The sequence below is a fragment of the Gracilinanus agilis genome, chromosome 3 (genome assembly GCF_016433145.1).
Source record: "Gracilinanus agilis isolate LMUSP501 chromosome 3, AgileGrace, whole genome shotgun sequence".
Lineage (NCBI taxonomy): Eukaryota > Metazoa > Chordata > Mammalia > Didelphimorphia > Didelphidae > Gracilinanus > Gracilinanus agilis.
In genome coordinates this window covers 577,038,449-577,060,081 of record NC_058132.1, presented here as the reverse complement: position 1 = coordinate 577,060,081, position 21,633 = coordinate 577,038,449, and the positions used below count along the sequence as shown (strand labels likewise).

The 21,633-nt window shown below is 31.4% G+C and overlaps 1 pseudogene; it reads left to right on the top strand.

Moving 5' to 3' along the window:
- The first annotated feature begins 2,936 nt into the window (after positions 1–2,936).
- Positions 2,937–3,030, top strand: LOC123243535 (annotated as a pseudogene).
- Positions 3,031–21,633: the final 18,603 nt, after the last annotated feature.

Genomic DNA, 21,633 nt, shown 5'->3' with positions numbered 1-21,633 from the left:
CCAAGCAAGAGTTAGAGAAAATTACAAAATGTAAATTAAATGGTTTTGATTACATTAAACTAAAAAGTTTTTGTACAAACAAAAACAATGTAGTCAAAATCAGAAGGGAAAGAACAAATTGGGAAAAAAATCTTTATAACGAAAAACTCTGACAGGGGTCTAATTACTCAAATATACAAGGAGTTAAAGCAATTGTATAAAAATCATGCCATACTGCCTTTTTAAAAATTTTTATTTCAATATATTTATTTGTTACATTAAAATACCCACTTAACTCACTCCCTTTTCTCTTCCTTCTTAGAGAAGGCATACTTTTAAAAAATATTTATAATATTTTACATGGTTATATGATTCATGATCCTTCTTATGTATGTGGTTTAAGGTTTACATATCACTTCACCAATTTTTTTCTTATTTTATAATTATAACAAACCCATGAAATAGATTATTATTATCCCTATTTTAACAGAAGAGGTAATTAAGGTCGGCAATCCAAGTTAATACAGCTAGAATGAGACTGAATTTGAACTCAGATCTTGTTGACTCGAGGGTTAGTACTCTAAGTCCTGTGCTAATTAGTTGCCTCTTCTACTCATTCCATTTCCCTCACTTCTTTCCATAATTCCTACCTCTATTTCAACTTTTTCTCCTGTCATTTTCCCCACACATACATTTGCCTGGAAAAAATTGAAGTACACTATTAAAGGCAAAATTTTCAACCACTCTATAGAGCAGTTTTAATTTTTTTTTATAGTAGGGAAAGGCAGTATGGGACTTAGAATGAGAAGACTTTAATTCATAACTGGCTATCACATTGAGACCTTCTATGGCAACAGTTAACTTCCCTGGGACTCAGTTTCCTCACTTGTTAATGAAGAGATTCATAGAGATGACCTTTATGATCTCTCCTGAAACTATCAGCTGCTAGTCATTCCATATCCCAATTGTTTTTAAATGAATTGTTATATGTTAATTAAATGCAGGGCCTTTATGACCCTAGCACTTAGAATAGTATCTTGCATATTATAAGCACTTATTAAGTTCTTGTTTATGAACAAATTAATGAATTTAGAACTTGTCGCATGATTGGAGGCAAAAAGGAATTGCTATTTTTTGCCAGTTACAGTGTAATGTATTGTGAGGAAGATTATTTAGTTGTTATGTAGGAGACTTAGCAAGAAGGGCTGGGGAATTCCACATGGAATGGAGAAGCAGGAAGTGGCTTGCTCTCTCTCTGAGAAGGACTCCATGGTGGTTGGGACAAGTTGCAACTCTCTCTGGGAGACCTCAGAACTAGTGGAGCTGCACCCTGATTCCCTGGGATCCTGGAGAGTGGTGAAGATTGAAAGTAGAGGACATCAATCCTGCAAGACAGTATTGAATAGGGAAGTGGCCTGTGATCTGGTAGAAAGCTTGCAGACTTCAATCCCTACCTGGCTTCATCAGTTCTGGAGTAGTTGGTTCCTGGCATGCTGTAACATCCCTGGAAGAGTTGTGAGATCCCAAGTGCAAGCCCTCTTCCCCAGGTCCTTAGCCAAGCTCTCAAAGCCTGGCAGAAGTCAGGTTGGTTAGGGATCTTACCCTTTTTGACTCCAGTCCTGGGTTGTTAGCCATAGTTTACCTAACCCCCTTTCCAGTTCCCTCATATTATTATTAAACTGATTCCCTGTGTGTTTTTTGTAATTTTAGGTCCTCATTAGGTCCTCATGTGTGTATGTATATTAATTCTGTATTTATTCCAGGCTGGGTGGGGCTGAGTGACAGTTGGTCATGCTTAACTGCCATTTCAGTTAATGGTCTTTACCTTGTAGTTAAACCTGGTTCCCTGGCTTGTAAAGTCTTTCCCATTGTCCCTTCCTGTCTCCTATCCACCCACAGAGCCCATATTTAATCTTTAAGGCACCTTCCCTGGTTTTTCCCTATTATAAATGTCATGGTCTCTGTCCTTTAGTCTCTGCTGTTTAACATTTTTATTATGGAAAGATAGCATCCTTATCAAATATTCAGATAATAGTACTTATAATTTTGAGTTTAAGTCCTGTGTGATCTCTAATAATAATCACCACTAGATATCCCAGAGACATCTTTAACTCAATAATCCTAACACAAAAACTCATTGTATTTTATTCCAAATATATCCCCCCCTACAAAATTTCCCCTTCCTTTTGATGATACCATCATCATTACATTTACTCATATTTCCAACATTGTAGTAATTTCTCATAATCATAAAGGGACAAATATTTTTCCCAAACTTAAAAAAAGTTTTGGAGGATATGCATAAAATAGTATAAACCCTAAGAAAACACTAACAAATTCTTCAAAGAATCCAATTAATTCCATGCCACCAAATAGTTTTCTTGTTATTGATATTTTGGCCCAAATTGACAGTTACCCTTGATAATCTGCTCACCTCCTAGCAATTATCTAGTGTGGAAATTAAATAAAAATACATGATGTGCTCTATTTTTAATTTAATATCTATCATTCACAGAATTTAGTCTTGGAGTTGGAAAAGAACTTAACAATGAATCCATTACAAACAAGACTGAGAAAATGTCCTGTATTCATGTATAGTCTTTGAAGATCTGGATAAGAAACACCATAACTCCTCAAGCAATTCATTATACTTTTAGGAACTACTAATTTCTTAGAAGTTCTCCATTACATCAAATCTAAATCTTCCCTAAATTTTTGTCCATTGCTTTTAAGATTTCCCTCTGGGGCTCAGTAGATTTAGACTTCTTTCATAAGAAAACTTTTCAATACTTGAAGACAAATAATATTATGGTAGTCCTTTAGTTCTTTCCCTCTTCATATTAAATATTTCCACTTAAAAGTGATATTAACATTTCATAATCTTGAGGAATGTTAACATTCAGGTTGCCTTGCACCGGACACTTTTATCAATGACCTTCCTAAAATGTGGTGCCAAAAAGGCCATACTTTTCAGGGATCATTTCTCTAGTATGTTACTAAAATGTGGTGTCAAGAACTGAATATGATACCTTAAATATGGTTAGTACAAGGGAGATTAGAGTAAGATATGAGCTACCCAGTTTTCTCACACTATGCCTCTCAGTGCAATTAATTACAATAATTTTGGGGGGAGAAGCAGGAGGAATGATATATTATCCCATTTACTCAATGATATTATCCTATTTTGAATCAGTAGTCTATTAAATCCTGAAGATCTTTTATTATACTGGAATTCCTGCCCAACAATGTGTGTATTATATATATAATTTCCTTCTCTTTTTTCTCAGTTTCCTGTAATCTCTTTCTAACTAGTTGCCCAATCACCTTAATGTTTCTGGGCTAAGAAGGTGGTGCTACTTTTGCAGTCATTATAATAACTGCCTCCAAGGCCCATCACTGTCTCAAGTTCTATGTATATGAGAGGATATAAAGTAAACCAACACAAATTAGGGAAGGGATGGAATGGATATTTGTTAAGTACCTACTAAGAGCCAGATGCTGTGCTATGTACTTTTAAAAATATTATCTCATTTGAAGCACATAGCATTCTTGTGAGGTACATGCTATTATTATCTCCATTTTAGAGGTGAGGAAAGTAGGAAAACAGAGGCAAAGCTACTTCTCCAGGATCATACAATTGGTGAATGTTTGAGGTTCATTTTAAACTCAGGTCTTCCTGACTCCAAATGCCACTGATCTATCCAAGTGGCTACCTAGTTGCTGAGAAAACAAAAAGGAGAAAATATGGAACTGGAAAAAAAACTAAAATTTGATGTGAAACAAAAAACTAAGAAATGATCAGTAGTCTGGGATATTATACAGCATGTTTTAAAATCTATAATATGTGAACTTAAAAAATATTTTGTTTACCATAGTTTAGTACAATTTATTTATAATATTTTGTAATTTACTTTAAAAATGCTAAATATTATTTTGAGGTCAGTCCATTATACATATTGAAATTATGCTGAATAGATGAAGGGAATGTGTTGAAACTCTCATAGGCAACCATCATAAAGAACCAATTTTCTTCAGTGACTTTTTGATAAAAAATAAAAGCAAATAGCTTTTCTCTTTACATATTAGTACAAATGTAATCCATCTAATGCAATTTTCTAAATTATTAAGATTTCATTTTTGTGTCAATATACTAGCATAGTTAGAATCTAAATTTTCTGCCTCTAGCATTATGATATTTTAATCAATTAATTGCAAGTGTTATTCAAATGTAATGTAATGGGTGAGAAAAAGGGCACTGTGATGTCACAGTATGTCTAACTTATTAATAAACGTATTTTGATATACTAAACACTAATGATATGCTGTCATATCTTTGAACTTCTACTTGTACACTTTTCTTTTTCTTCTTTTTTTATCAGATTTCCTCATCTTAGAGAGTGAACTATGACAAATAATAAAAAGCTTATAGTAAAAGATTACAAGTTTTAAATGGAGATACAAATAAAATTATTCTAAACTAATAAAGTTGAATTAGCCATGCCCTTTCATCTCTATGATTTTTAGGCTCAAGTAGACAATTCTTCCCTCATAATTTTTTAATGAAAACTGCATTAAATGAAAAAAGTTATTTTTTTTTCATCTGAGGTGGTACCCATCAATTGAGGAATGGCTTAATAAATCATCATGCATGGATACAATGGAATATTATTGTTCTATAAGAATTATAAAAAGCTTTATTTTAGATTTTAATGGGGTCATGAAAATGCTCAGTTTGTCTCAGATGATGTCTTTTTATTTGGAGGCCCTAGGAATCTGCTCTGTGAGAGTTATGATGATTCATAAGGGGATGTCTTGGAAAGAAACTGTGAAGAATGTATACACCATCTGTGATTGTTTCTGTTAGAAAGGATGTTTTTCTATGGAGGTAATTTGAAGATGTTGTTAGCATTTATTACATGACTGTTGGCATCATTCGGTGATTCTACTCATGATATATATCGAGAGACAATTTTTTGAGAATGAAGGGCTTGGGATGAAGAGAGTAGTGATTTCATAATCTTTTGAGTTTTGAAAGTTCTGTATTGTGCCTTAGCATCCCAGTGTTCAAGAGTATAGATCTTAGCCAGAATACCAGCAAAACCCCCAGAAGCAAGGGGTGAACCTGAGGAGTAACCATCTAGACTCAGGCTATTCAAAGCTAAAATGAGGACTCAGCTTATAATCATAATGCATTTGGACATGAATTTGGGGTGCAACAGTGCTATGTAAAAAGTGAACTAATTTGTAATCTTATTCCACTAGAGATGGATTTTTTAGGAGATAATTTGCACCCAAAATGTTTGTTAAGGGAAATATTTATACATTTGTTTCTAGGATAACTTAAAATTAAATATCTGTTTGTAAAGGCTACAATTTCTTATGGTTTATTTGTAATACCAGCATTTAGTACAGTTTTGGGAACACAGTAGGAATTTTAAAATATTTAATAACCATTGAGTAACAATGAAGAAACAGGCATAGAAAGGGCTTGTTCTTTTTAAATACTCATCTATAACTATACCAAAGCATAGTACCTTGTACACAGTAGACACGATAAATATTTCATAAAGTTATATATTTTGAGTTTAAAAAATCAACAATAAATGGAAGATGAAAACACATTGCCAAATAATAACTTATACAAATAAAATGATGAAATTTCTATGACCTGTTAGTCAAATATAAGTATGGCATAATAGTTAAAGTTATAACAATATCTTGGTTTATAATAATTGAAGCATAATATTCACACTTTCATAAAATCCTACTCTGTTAACTTATGTGGGATTGGTTGTAATCCTAGATTGTAAAAGGCTATACCAATGAATCACATGTCTTTTAAAGTTCTCTCGTATGTAGAAGGCTTTGAGTATGGTTCCTCTAATTTATCTACTTTCTCAGTACAATAAGGCTCATCACCAGAAAAATGACAATTCAGTGATGAATTCATTTGCACCATCAGTTGTTGACACATGTATAATAGTAATAATAATAATAATAAATCCTTTGAACCTGTGTAAGGCCTTTTTGTTCCTTTGTTAACAAAAACAATGACAGTAGGTGAGGCAGAGGATCCTAGGAATTGGATGATTTTTATAAAATCTTTTTTCACTAGACTAATTTTTTTGTATTTCTTCATTATGTTTCCAGGAACATCATCACATAGAAAATAATAAATGCTTGTTGAATTTACACGAATCGAGTGTAAATATTTTAGCATATTTAATTCTAAAAATGGTACTCCTATTAGAAATTTATTTAAAAATCTATCATGAAAATAAGTATAGATTATTTATCAACATTTATTACAGAAAATGAATAATTAGAGAAGTCCTATGAGCAATTCAGTAAGACCTTCAAAATTGAATCAGCATTTACTTTGCTATTGGCGAATTCAAAGCAAAGATAGGGATAGGAAAACTTGTTAATATATGTTGGAAAATAGGGTACAGGAGTAAAAAATAAGAGCAGAGAAACTTCATGAGTAAAAAAAATTAATATTTTCTTCCAGAAAAAATAGAATGGCTGATATTACAAATACCAATAACAATTTTATAATGCAATTGCATTTATAACAAAAGAAAGGAAATGACTAGATACCCATGTAGAGAAGAAATTCCCAAATAAAATATTTTTATGTAGAAAATTGAGTTGTTAGGGGGAAAATAACAGTAAATATCAAATTAGAAGAAAAATAAAAATGAGAAGATATGCTCCCCTGAAATAACTTCAACCTTATGTATTTAAGCAAGCTACTGATGTTGGAAAATGGAAAATAGATAATGTAATTGACATAAAGCTGTCATCATGTTCTAAAACAATTAAAGAATATAATAGAAGTATCAGTATAATGAGATAAAATCCAAGAAACTTTCTCAGTCAATAAATTTTTCATCTCTTTGCTACCAAGAGAAATATAATAGACAATATTAACAATAGTTCAGAATATTAAAAATATAAAATCTAACAAGGAAATGGAGGAAAATTATAAACAATGAAGTTTAACAAAGAAGTTAAAAGATTTAGGAGAGAATAAATTTACACAAGTCAAACAGAAAACATAAGAGGAAAGATAATAGAGATAAAATTACAATTACATATAAAGATTTGTATACTAAAGAAAAAACAAATTAAGGAGAATTGAGACTCCACATTTATATTCTAATAAGACAACTATTTATATAATTAATGAAGGAATGGAAATAACACTGAAGAAAATGAAAATGTGCAGAATAGTGGTAGGGATCAAATAAACCCAGAGGTTTGCTGTTCTAGAGCCAATGAAAATAGGAAGCTATTGAGTCACCATTCCTTGAAAGAAAATAGCAAAGTTTTTGGAATATTCTCAGCATAGATTGTTTTCTCCCAAATGACCAAGAAAATATACTAATTATCAACTTAAATGACAACTTTCTCATACAACTTAGTATTTTCTGAATACTACTTGACTCTCTCTGGTTAAGCAAAACCTTGTCATTGCATGCCTAGAATGATAAAGAATCAAATTTTAATTTGAACATTATAATAAATACAATTTATACTTTTAATACTTTTTATTACAAGATAGAACATTAGAAGGATTAGTTCTCTTAAGTAGGTCACTAAGAATTCACCAGAAGCCAAAAAGAACAATGGAATTTGAGATAGCAAAGGATATATTAGAACTGAATATTATGAAATATTTTTCAGTTCAACCACATTCTTTCAACTCATTTAATTTCATTTCAAACACTGGTTTCCACATAGTTTCCCATTGCCTTCTCTTGGGTTTATTTTTAAGAGTTACATAATTCTCCTTTTCTTCAACACACAGTTATTTTCTTCTATGGCTTCCTTTTCAAATACAGTAATTGCTAATAAATCCAAAATACATTTCTTTGCACTTTCATCCAAAATGATGAATACAAATATTACTATAATGTAAACCTACAAATTAATCATAATCCCACACTCAGATATATCTTCAAATTCTACAATTCCCAAATCAGTCCCTCAGTATGTTGATAAAGTACTAATATTCACAAACAGTTCCCTGATGAGGTCTTAATTTCATTTCTCTGCTCTCTGTAGAAACTTAAAATTAACTGCTAAAAAAACTCACATTTTAGTACAAGTACCAGATCAAGAACATAGGTATCCTTCTCCAGCCTTTTTTTCTCTCAGCAAAATGCAGTTTCAAAAGGAAAGTTTTTATGTTATATTCAGCCAAGTGAAATGGAACTTAATTAATACCTTTGTGGAGTGTGTGGGAAAAAGGATGGGACTGGGAAGAGAGGCGACCTCTCAAAGTTATTTGTTCAGGAACCTAAATAACAGATATCTTTCAAGCTCATACACTATCTGATGTATTTACCCTAATTTGAATCAACAGCAAAATTATAACCTGATTGGACATTTATTGACACTTTTCTTAGGAGACTGATGTCTGCTAATCACTTTTAAAACATATATACTTTATTTTCCAGAATTTATGTCAATACAATTTTTTCTATTAATTTTCTTATATTTTGTAATATATGTTCTCTCTCCCTCACAACTTTCTCTCTCTCCCTAAGAAGGTAAGTAATATGATATTGGTTATTTACATATGTATATATTTACATATATATCATTATATAATATACATATTTCCATGTTCAGCATGTTGGAAAGAAGACAACTATTGCCTATGTCAGAGAAAAATTCATGTAAGAAATAAAGTAAAGAATGGTATGTTTCCACTTCTATTCAGCCACTGTCTATTCATTCCATGGTGGTAGATTTTCTTTTTTTGTTATGAATCTCTTGGAATTGTCCTGGATCCTTCTCTTGTTGTTAATAGTTAAGTCATTCACAGTTGATCATCTTACACTATTGTCACTGTGTATAACATTTTCCTGGTTCTGGTCACTTCACTTGGAATCAATTCATATATTTTTCCAGATGCTGTTTTTGCTTTTTGTGATTATCTTGTTTGTTGTTTCTGATGACACAATGGTATTCCATTACAAGCATATGCAACAACTTGTTCAACCATTCCCCAGTTAATGGACTTCATTTTAATTTACAATTCTTTGCCACCACAAAAAGTATTGCTATAAATATTTTATTTATCAAATAGAATGCATTTTCTATTCATTTACTATCAAGAATTGGAGATATTAAAATATATTCTTTCCATGAATGGTCTAGATTTATCAAGGAATAGTACTTGGAAGCTTTTTAAGCCATCATGATAGATTTTTTGTTTAAACTAGGAGTAATACTGGTGATTACGCCTGAATAAATTAGATTGGGAGACATAGATATTTCTAGGCAAAAAGAGGCTTTCTTATTTGAACTTTTAAAAATATTCTTAGAATATATATTCCCTTATAACATAAAGTGTACAAGATCTATTAGAACTATAACCAATGGCAATATCTTATTAAGTAACAAAAGAATAATCAAAAGAAATAATTTATTATTACCATCCTTTATTTTACAAAATAATTTCCTTTCTCAAAAATATTGTCCTTTTAAACATAATCTTAAACACAAAAACTATATTGATTGATACCTTAATTTGCAGTGTGTTTAAATAACTATTTACATTGACCCCTCACTGTGATCAGTGTGCTGAAAAGATATGTGGAGATTAATGAAAACAATACTCATATTTAATGTGAAACAGATTGAGTGTTTCACTAATATGTATATTTGCCAACTGTTACTGGCATTTATTAGATATTTGGAAGTTATTAGCATGTATTGACTGATTATCTAACTTTTTTTCAGAAAAACTCAATGATTTTCTCCATTTTTTTACTTTAAAAACCAAGCTTTGACATTTACTTACTTCTTTGTCCGGAGCATATTATTGAACTTCTCTGAGCCTAAGTTCTACTTCTTTAAGTGTTTAGAAAGAATTATTTTTCTGTGTGTGTGTAAGGGGGAGATTCCAAAGGACCTGAGTTCATATATTTTAATTATTACCAATTAATATCAACTAAATTATTACCAATTTTTACATCAGTGAAGTGACTCCACCATCTTGGGCTTCAGGTTCTGCAGTTGGAGAATGGAGAGACCTTTTCTAGAAACCTCTTTGGTTCATTTTGTATCTTATATCTTACATCTGAAGATATATTTCTATGCTCTTTATGAGATAGAAAGTTAACTAAAAGTTCCTTTACTTGCAAATTTTTATTGAGCACATCATTCTCCCTCTTTCTCAAAATTTTTAAAATTTTATTCTATTCTATGTATTTAGTATTTAGCTTCACATATCATTTTTCATAATATGGTAGAGTTCATTTGCTTAAAAAATTCTGATATTTTCAAATAGAGTTGAGTCGACAGCATGCCCCTGAAACTCTTCCTTGGCCAATATGATAAACAGTTGATATTCAAGATTTGAGAATGAGCTGTGGCCAAAATGACAGTTTGCTACATTTAATTTATTTTTTCAGCATAGTGGTGTAAATGTGCCTGCTAATGACATCCCCTTTCTTTCTAAATTTATGGTACGATTAATCTTCCTCCTTACTTCCAATAGTTGGAATTAATAGAACCTCATTGTTGTGTTTGTGTATTGTGGTTATTTCCCAAGACTCAATTCAGGTTCTACTTTTGATAGTAGCTCTTTTCCTTATTCCTCTGGATTTTATGATCCCCAAGTAAATGTATTATTTTATAAATTTATGTATCTGTGCATCTATTGAAGCTCCTCCAAAGAATAAAAACTACTTCAGTAAAAAGCTATTTTTTTCTTTATTTTTTAACCACCCTTCCTCCATCCCTGGATCTTTCACATATCCCTCAAAGTTTATGCTTGATAAAAGTGTAAGTTTATTAAACATTGAGATGTATATTTTAATGAGAATCACAAGAAGATTCTTGATCAATTTAAGGTATAATGTTACCATAGGAAACTGAATAAAGTATGGAAATGTCTGACATTGCCTTTCCTCACCCTGTTCCCTATACTTTCCCATCTCTCATGAAATGCCTCCCTTCCTTCAAGGACCAATTAAGATACCAATTACTAGTAGTTAATTAAAAGTTTTAAGAACCCTATGTGCACAGCAGTGTCCTAAGTGCTAAAGAAAACCTAATAAAACAGATGGTCATTGTATTCAAGAAGCTTTAGATATAATGGGACAAGATAATAGCCAAAAAAGCTAAAAAGAAAGAGGAACAAAAACAATATGGTGAATTATTCAAAGATATCTAAAATCAGTGCTGTTGGAGAAGTCAAAGGTCCAATATTAGTACTATATAGTGGAAAATTAAATATTTGAGGAATTATCTATGCTATCTCATCTTCTTAAATGGTAGTGTTTATAGATCCCCACCCGCCACTCAGTGGTACAGAGGATATTGAATTACTTTTTTCTGGATGAAGTTGATTGTGAAAGTTATATAGTCACCTCCCCCATGCTCTGCCTTGAGGTAATCTTCCAAGTGATTTTTTCAGGATACCATCTTTACATTTACTTTATTCTCCTTTGTTTTGAACATCCAGGTATGCCTTCATGATTGCAACCCAGATTGCATGGTCACACACATTAATAGGTTCACAAGTGTATTAGTTTGTCATTTACTTCATTATTCTCTAAGCTGCTTGAAAGAGTGGACTATATTCTATTTTTCTGGAAAGAGTGCTGTGTTTGTATTCAAGAAAAGTCACTTCTGACTCCAATAGTTAATGTTTTACAAAATTCTAACACATTATTAAAAAGTTATTTTTCTATATGATACTCAATTCTTTTATCTACTGAGAGGTAGCAAGGTAGAAAAGTCTTTAGGTGGACAAAGAAAAGTTATTTTTGTTTTTGTTCATCTTTTATACTTGCTTTTATTTTTTTTCTTCTTTTGGTTGTGATGAAGAATATCAAGTTGGAATGATACTTAGAAGTGAAATTGGGCATCATTATCCAAATTTCACATAGCTCTTCAATTTTTCTTTGTTGTTTTAAAATTTTATGTTTATTTTGAACTTTATAAATGCCAAATAAATTGTGAATTTATTTATACATAGAGGAAATTGAAAAGTGGATCGTGTATAAAACTACTTATCTTTATCATGTACAGTTTACTTTCCTTTTAAAGTTCAAATAAGTTTAAGAACTGATCTATTCTGCTTTTTTTAGACCTTCTTTCTGTTGTTTTCTCAGTAGATTTTTTTTCAAAAAATGGCCAGTAACCTCTTATTTCCCCTTTTTCTTTCCTTCCTTCCTTCTTTCCTTCCTTCCTTTCCTCCCCTTTCCTTCTTCTTTCTCAATATATATTCCCCAGTTTCTTCCCCTACCTCCCCCTTCATAGCTCCTTATTTTATATTCTCTCTCTTATGCTTTCCTCCCCACAGCTGATGTCACAACCTATAGAAATTCACTCCATGTATGGAGGAAAGACTTATTTTCCAATTTTACCTATGTATTTTATTCGTTAAGGTAGATGCTTGTAAACTATATTTTTGAAAGTGGACCCACATAGTACCTTAAACCTATAAACCTAAACCTATAAACCTTTTTCAGATACCAGATACATGAGTGAGTATACCAGGTGCTATACAATTATAAAATGAAGTATTTAATTCTGCACTATCTTATATGACTTTTGTGAGTGAAAGAAGCACTGTGGCATTGATTTAGATGTTTATTATTATTATCATCATACTTTATAGTGGAAATTTAATAACTTTTGAAATAAAATAAAATTATAAAGAATATGTTTACTAAGTGCTAAAAGTGTTATGACTGAGGGCAGCTGGATAGCTCAGTGATTGAGAGCTAGGCCTAGAGGCAGGAGGTCCTAGATTAAAATCTTACCTCAGACACTTCCTAACTGTGTGACCCTGAGCAAGTCACTTAACCCTCATTGCATAGCCCTTAAAACGCTTCTCCCTTGGAACCAATAAGTAGCATTGATTCCAAGGTGGAAGGTAAGAGTTTAATAAAGTAAAAGTGTTATGACTGAGCTTATAATTAGTGACAAATATCTTTCTTCCACAAAGAAGTGTGAAATATAAAAATGATCAGGTTTGTTTAGTAGAAGACTAAAGAGTAGGCCAAAAATTTCTGTCACCCAAATCTTACTTCTTAAAGAAGACAAAGCTTATTAAGAAAGCCCTATAATAATATGATTGTAGAATTTGTGGAAAGAGAAAATTTAGACCTTACCTGAGAAGAAAGATTATCTGTCAGGGCATCCATCTGGCAACAATAGACCCACACCTGTTCCTAGCACATAGATAATAAACTTAACTGGCGAAAATCTAGTCCCTGTCTTAAATATGACTTCTCATTCTAGAACGTTTTTCTCTAATCAGATGTCTGTCTCTAAACTAGTTAGCAAGGATTTATGGTTCAAACTCTTCCATCATCTTAAAAGGTGATAGTGTGCTTTATCCTGTGTATGTAGGAAGCAGGCTTTTATTTTAATAAGCCTTTTGGGATAATTAGACTTAAATAATTAGAGTGATAACAGGCTGTCTTTTTGTGATAAAGATCTGTTTCATTTCTTTGCTGCTGAGTGCTACTGAAATAGTAATAAAAACAAGAAATACATCTTCTAGTCCAAAGTCATGTAAATGGAGATTTTTATGTGTGATCACTTCTATTTGCTGCACCATAGGTTTTCTCCTGTCAACTCTAACATGGGTGATTTAAGTTCAAAGCACAGCATGTAGTAGGCATTTATTGAATGTCCATTTCCTTCCTTTCCTTTCTGATCAATAGATGCCATATGAAGTAGTAAATGGTTAGTGTATCTGATCATGAAGATGGACCCAGAAATGCCTGGGTAGATTGTTCATTTTCTCCAAGTTCAAGATTCATGAGGCCAAACTGTAAATGTGATCCTTTGATGCTGAGAAAGTTGACTGAACAATAAATCTTAGCTAGCTCTTTGACAAAGGGTATCATTCAAAAAGATTATGGATGATTAAATAAATTACCAAAATGAGAGTTAAAAATAATGTTCCAAACCCTTATTTTACTGATGGAGAAAAACATTATCATTGCTGTGTTTGGTAGTAAGCAGTTTCAATTCCAAGGCAATTCATAGAAAACCCTCAAAATACACTGAAGGTTTTATTAGTCTGGGTTACAATGAGAAATTCTTTCTTGAGTTCCCTAGGGATATTGCAACATTAAAACATTTTCAGCTTACTGTGCTCTAGGTATTTCTAAGGTTGAAGAGAGGAATGTAATCCTTCAAGTTACCTCCTTTGAGTGTTAGTGTAATTTTCTTACTGATTTCTGGCATTTTTACTGCTTTTAATATCTGTTGATCTTGCAAATATTTGCACTTATCCCTAAAGGCAGAACTCCACAATTAACCCTTTTGATGGATGCTTTTGGCATTTTGAAATTTTGACTTAAAGTTTAAAGTGATATTTTTTTGAAAATCAGAAATTTAAAGATAAAATCATCTCATTATATATTGATATCTGCTTCAATTCACTCTTTAGATAATATATCCAACAAACTATAATTTGGCATTCAGAGATAGTTCCATCAGCATTTAGATGTTTTTCCTTTTTTCTTTTTCATATATGAGTATAATATGAAACATAATGATATAATACATGATTGTTAAAATATTTATTTAGTTATAATAAATATACTTATCTAAGGGAAACAAATGCTCATGTTAGTTTTGTCTAACTTTGCCAAGATCATATAAAAATGTCAAGTAGATATAGATATATTAGATATAACTCCTATGCAAGAAACTGTCTATAATACCCCACACCCACTTATTGCTTTCCTTTTAATCTTGGCTACATTAGTTTTATTTGTACAAGGACTTTACAATTTCATGTATTCAAAATTATCCATTTTACTTTTAATAATGCTTTCTATCTCTTTTTTATTTATAAATTATTCTCCTTTCCCTATCTGATATCTACTACCTTCCCTGTTTTTCTAAATTGTTGTAACATCTCCTTTTCTAGTTTAGTCATGTGTCCATTCTGTTATTATCATAATAGAATAAGACATAGGACTTTATCTAGTCTCTTCCAAATTACTTTCAAGTTTTCCTAATAATTTTCAACAAATGCTGAATTCCTTTCTATAATTTTAGCTTTGTCAAACACAAAGTTATTATAATCTTTTGTGACTGTTGTACATTACAATTATCTACTTTTCTATTTCTTATCTAGTAGCAGATAGGTTTTTTTTGTTTATTTAGAATATTTTTCCATGGTTAAATGATTCATGATTTTTTCCCACTCCTCTTCCCTCCACCTTCCCAGAGCTGACAAGCAATTCCACTGGATTATACATGTATCATTATTCAAAACTTATTTCTTCCATGTTATTCATATTTGCAATTGTAATTTTAAGTTACTGAACCTTACTAATTATTTGTATTGATGTTACTAACAGTTGTCACTGATGTAGACAGGCTCTTGATTTTGACCATTGAGAAAAATGGCTTCTCAAGCAGTTGAAGAAAAAAATCTGGCTAAGGCTAGTTATATAAAATCCCATTTATTATAACTTTTAAAAAATTGGTATAAAAGAGAAAGTAAAAGGAATAATAGATGTTGATGAGAAAAATATTCCCTATAAAAATAATTTCTAAATAAATCCCAAACCCAAACTTTCCTGAGAGGAAAGGTTCATGATCACCAAAGGTGATCCTATCTTAATCTACTCTAACTAAATCCCCAAATAACTAACTTTCTATCCTACAACTGAAAACATAAACTTATAAACAGAGACAAATAAATCATATTCCTTTCCTGCTGCTCAGATAAAAAAGCAGCTTGTTAGAATTCTCACAGACTTCTCCACAAGTATTGCACCCAACACTCTTCTCTGGCCTGCTAGGATGTTTTTCAAGAGATAAATTTACCAGAAATTCTCCAAGTTATCAGGGCAAGCTCTTGGACAAGTTTCCTTGAATCAAGATAGCCCAAAAAGTGAGTCTTTGATCCAACTGTCTTTCCCAAAGCTCCTTCAGAAAATTCTCTTCCCATCAGTCCTCTGAGATTCCATTCTAACTTAAAAAAACCCAACTCATTCAACTCTCTCTTATCTTTCCATCAACATTTTTGGTTAATTAAACCTATTTCCTAATTAACTCTTAATTAACTAATGAATATTCTACTACACAATAGAGTGATCTTTTAACATCAAAACTCCAATAATATCCCTATCACATTATGTAATTGATCATATATTTTTCTACTGCTTTTCCATTTTTACAGTTCTTTCTTTGGATGTGAACAGCATTCTTTCTCACAAGATTTTCTGAATTTTCCTGGGTCATTGCATCGCTGCTAGTAGAAAAGTCCATTACATTCGATTGTGCCATAATGTATCAGTCTCTGTGTACAGTGTTCTACTCGTTCTGCTCCTTTCACGCTGCATCAATTCCTGGAGGTAATTGCAGTTCACATGGATTTCCTCCAGTTCATTATTCCTTTTAGCACAATAGTTTTCCATCATCAATAGATACCACAATTTGTTCAGCCATTCCCCAATCGACAGACATGTTATCATTTTCTAATTTTTTACTACCACAAAGAACATGGCTATAAATATTTTAGTAAAAGTTTTTTTCCTCATTTTTTCTTTAGGGTACAAACCCAGAAGTGGTATGGCTGGATCAAAAGGTAAGCATTCTTTTAAAACCCTTTGTACATAGCTCTAAATTACCCTCCAGAATGGTTAGACTAATTCACAACTCTACTAACAGTGTATTAGTGTTCCAGTTTTGGCACATTTCCTCAAATATTTCTCATTTTCCTTTACTGTCATATTGACCACTTTGCCAGGTGTAAGGTATTATCTCAGAGTTGTGATTATTTGCATTTAGAGATATCAGGAGGGATTTAGAACACTTTTTCATGTGCTTATTGTTGGTTTTGATTTCTTCATGTGAGAATTGCCTATTCGTGTTATTTGACTATTTGTTGATTAAGGAATGGCTTGATTTTTTAAATTTTGATTTAGTTCTTTATATATTTGAGAAATTAAGCCTTTGTCAGAGAGATTTTTAATAAATATTTCCCCAATTTGTTGTTTTTTTCTAATTTTGGTTGCATTGGTTTTGTTTGCATAAAAACTTTTTTTTTTAATTTGATGTAATCAAAGTAATTCATTTTACATTTTGTAATGTTTTCTATCTCTTGCTTGGTCTTAAATTCCTTCATTTCCCACAGATCTGACAGGAATACTAATCTATGTTCACCTAATTTATTTATGATTTCACTCTTTACATTTGTCATTTATCAATTTCAAATTTATCTTGGTATAGGGTGTACGATGTTGTTCTAAACTTAATTTTCCCTGCACTGTTTTCCAATTTTCCCAGCACTTTTTGTCAAATAGTGAGTTCTTATCCTAAAAGCTGGGATCTTTGGGTTTATCAAAGACTAGCTTGCTGAGGTCATTTACCCCTAGTCTATTCCATTGATCCACTCTTCTGTCTCTTAGCCAGTACCATGTTGTTTGAAAGACTGCTGCTTTATAGTAAAATTTAAGATACGGTATTGCTAGGCCCCTATCCTTCACATTTTTTCATTATTTCCATTGATATTCTTGATCTTTTGTTCTTATAAATGAACTTTGTTATATTTTTTTCTAATTCTATAAAAAAGATTTTTGGTTTTTGATTTTGTATGGTACTGAATTAGTAGACTAATTTGGGTAGGATTGTCACTTTTATTATATTATCTCATCCTATCCATGAGCAAATAATGTTTTTCCAATTATTTAGATCATTTTTTATTTTTTATTATTTTTTTAATTGTGGGTAAAGTGTTTTGTTGTTGTGTTTATATAATTCCTGTGTTTGTCTTAGCAGATAGATTCCTAAAAATTGTATATTTTTCCATATAGTTTTGGTAATTACTGCTGTATAATATAGTTTGAAATCTGCTACTGCTAGACCTCCTTTCTTAACACTTTTTCATCATTTCCTTTGATATCCTTGACCTGTTGTTTTGCCAAATAAATGTTATTATTTTTCTAGTTTAACTAAAAAATGTAATTTAATTTGAATGACATTGAATAAGTCGATTAGATAGAATTGTGATTTTAATTTTATTGGCTTTCTTCATCCATGAACAATTATTATTTATCCAATTATTTAAACATGACTTTATTTGTAAAAAACATTTTATAATTATGTTCATATATTTTCTAGATTTTTTTAGGAAGATATAATCCCAGATAATCATATTCTCATAAGTTCATTATAGGAGGTCCACCCAAAATGCTGGAAAACTTTCTTTATTTTTTCTAAGGAAGCAATATACTTTGGACAAATAGATTATCCTTTTGCTACCTCTCACAGTTGTTACTTGTTCAGAACTTGTCCAGTTCTTTTAAAAATCATTCTTTCTGTTTCACCTCCTGTGAACCTATATATATATATGTCTGTGTGTGTGTGTGTGTATGTGTGTGTGTATAGTAATCATGAATCTTCCCTTTCCTATAGATACGATAATTTTAAATTGTCTTTATCACTTATATTTTGATTAAGTAATAATATTATAAAATACTTTTTTCTTGAGACATAATATATGCTAATTTAAATATTACCTTCTCTATTTGGTGGTATAAACTTTTTCTTAAATTTAATTTTCTCTGAAATTCGATATTAGAGAAAAATATTATTGATACTAGAATTAATTAATGCCATATCTATCTTTACATCCTTGCTTCTTTTCTCCAGAAATTACACAAATTTTAAATATGCAGAGTGCACCAATCTATACATAAACATTACATTCTTTTCGAAGAATGTAATCTATCTAAATATCACTGGAAATTAAACCTCATTGTAAATTGAGCATGTTTAGTTTTTTGGTCCTAAAAACACCTGGCATCTAAATTAATGATGGAAAACTAAAAATAAATATTTACTAAATGTGTCTGTGCTTTAATTTATAGTTATTGAGAAAAAGTATAAATATAGACAAACATTCTGGCTTAATATCTCCAACATTTCAAAAGAACTATAAAAGGAAGGGTTCTCTCTGAACAGTAATATTTTACAGTAATTTGTTTAGGTGCCAGTGGAAAAACTGTTATTAGTGTTCAATGGGTATTGTTAAGTTCTGGTTTACATACCAAAGAACTTTCAGAACTTCATAAGAGATTGTGTCCCCCTTAAAATGGAATTGCTATAAATTGAAGCCAATTTGACTGCTGGAAATCCTTAGCAGTATCATGGCAGGTGAGTAAAGTATAAATGGTTTTAGAAATATTGTGTCCTGCATCTCAGCATTAGAAACAAATCCTCTACTTCCTTTATAAAGAACTCTGGCATTACTTTGCCATAACATCCTCTGACATTTAAGTTATTTTTATACCTTACCCTTCCCAAGTCTTTTCTTTGCTCTCATCAGGAACAGTATTTGTATCATCTCTCAGTACTTTCTCCTGTTTTAACTTCAAATTCTTCCCTTTCCATTCCAAGCATGATAGTTACAAGTTTGTTTCCACACTATCTTCTATTCTTAATAAAATAAGGAATACTAAAGAACTTAATAAAGAATAATAAACACATACTCTTTGTTATTCATTAAATCTTTGTCTTTAATGCCTACCAGCTGGAAGAAATCACATAATAAGCCCGCTTTATCTACTACAAATTTGTGTGATCAGCCTTTTACTGGATGCTCTATGGATTGCAGAGCGAAGAAATTCCTTTTATCTCTGCCTGATTGGGCACCATCATATTCCCCATAGAAGCTATCACAACCTTCTTTCTTCTGAAGTGTCCCAGGCCTTCACTTCCCTCTAATTTCTTTTCTGTTGACTTTTCTTAATTTACTCAGTAAATTACTAACTTCTAAACTTCATTCTTTTCTAAGTCCCCTATATCATATCTCAATGTCCTCATTAGCTGTCATCCTTTCAAACTACAATATTGTCTCCCTCTTTTAGCTTAAAGGGGAAAAAAGCTATCTGTGTTATGCCTGGATTTAGTCTTATTTATTCACTCTCAGCCATTTTTATTTAGGCTTTCAAACCTACCACTCAACTAAAAATTCTTTCTCCAGTTACAAATAATCTCTTCAGGTAATTTCCCCTTAAACCCAACTTTTCTGCTTATACTATCATTCCTATTTGACCTCAATCTCTCCCCAATAGGAAAAAGGGGAAAAAACTTTTTATTTAGCACCTGCTATATATAAATGCTATGCTAAATACTTTACAAATGTTATCTCATTTCATAATATGATTGATTAATTGAAATCTTCCCCAATTCTCCAAAACATTTCCTCCATCACCAACACACAATTCATAATTGATCTAACAATCTTGAAGAAATTATTTTGTTTTATGCTTGCCTGTATATATGTCATTAAGTCCGTCTAATTTAGCTTAAAGAGAATATAAACTTTAAGGGCAGCAGTTATTACTTTTTTTCTTTTTTTATCTTTTTATCATAAATGAATACCTTAGTGTTTGATACAAATTAGGATTTCATATAAGCTTGTTAACATGAATGAAATAGAGAAAAGATCAAAACAATGTAGATTTTAGTGACAAGATTGAAACTGAGAGTTACCAATTCTCATTATGTGGACATAACTATTTGTTATAGTGACTTGCTCTTAAGAATACACAATTCCTTTGTCATAAAAATATTAAATCTTCCAATTCTTATTCCATGGCTCTCCTCACCAATCCATTGTTTATAATTGACTGCCACTTCATTGCAAATTTACAGAATGAATGTTATATGATTTTCGTTCTTACATCTTAACTCATTTATAAAACTATGCCATTTTGAGTAGAGAGTCTAACTGGAAGAAAGGAAGCAGAATTTCAAAGATAGCTTGTAACCTATACTAGCAGTGTGAGCCTAGATAAATACCATAATTTCTCAGTGCTCTTGGCAATTGCCCAAGGTTATGAATTATATAGTTGTCACCTATATTAGTAGCAAGAGTTTTCTGACAAGAAATTTGTCAATGAAATCATAGGTCTCTATTGCTATCTTAGACTCATGAGGTTGTTAGAATGATAGTGTCATGGGATCTCTTTGGTGATGAAGGTCTAAATTGTATCTTAGACAGAACTGTCATTAAATCATAAATATTAAACTGAAACTTACCGTAGTGGTCATCAGCAATAAGAATAATAATACACATGCTGCCTACTTTCTAGGGTTGTTGCAAGGAAAATGCATAGTGCATCGTAAAACTATGTTGTGTTTTGGTCATTGTCATGTCTGATTTTTCATGATCCTGTATAGGTTTTCTTTGCAAAAAGTACTGGCATGATTTACCATTTCCTTCTCCACTGGATTAAGCCAAACAGAGATTAAGTATCTTTCCCAAGGTCACACAGGCAGTGAGTGTTTGAGATCAGATTTCAACTCAGATCTTCCTGATAGCAGGCCTAGCTCTCTATCCAGGGAACCATCTAGCTTCCTCCTAAAACAATAGTAATGAATTATTATCATTATTATTGGTATATTCATTATAATAACTTCAGAATCAATGTACTTGATTCATCTTAAAAAAAACATTTTTTCCAATATGCATTTTATTCTGTCTTTCAGCAGAGCATAGCCTACCTTTCTGTCTAACATGGTAAAATCACAAATCCTTTAGGAGGGACAAAGTTCTCTTGATAGATTCCTCAGGATCAGGTTTAATTCAGAGGACATTGTCAGAAATATTCTGACTTGCCAATAACAGTAGGTTTCTTCCTT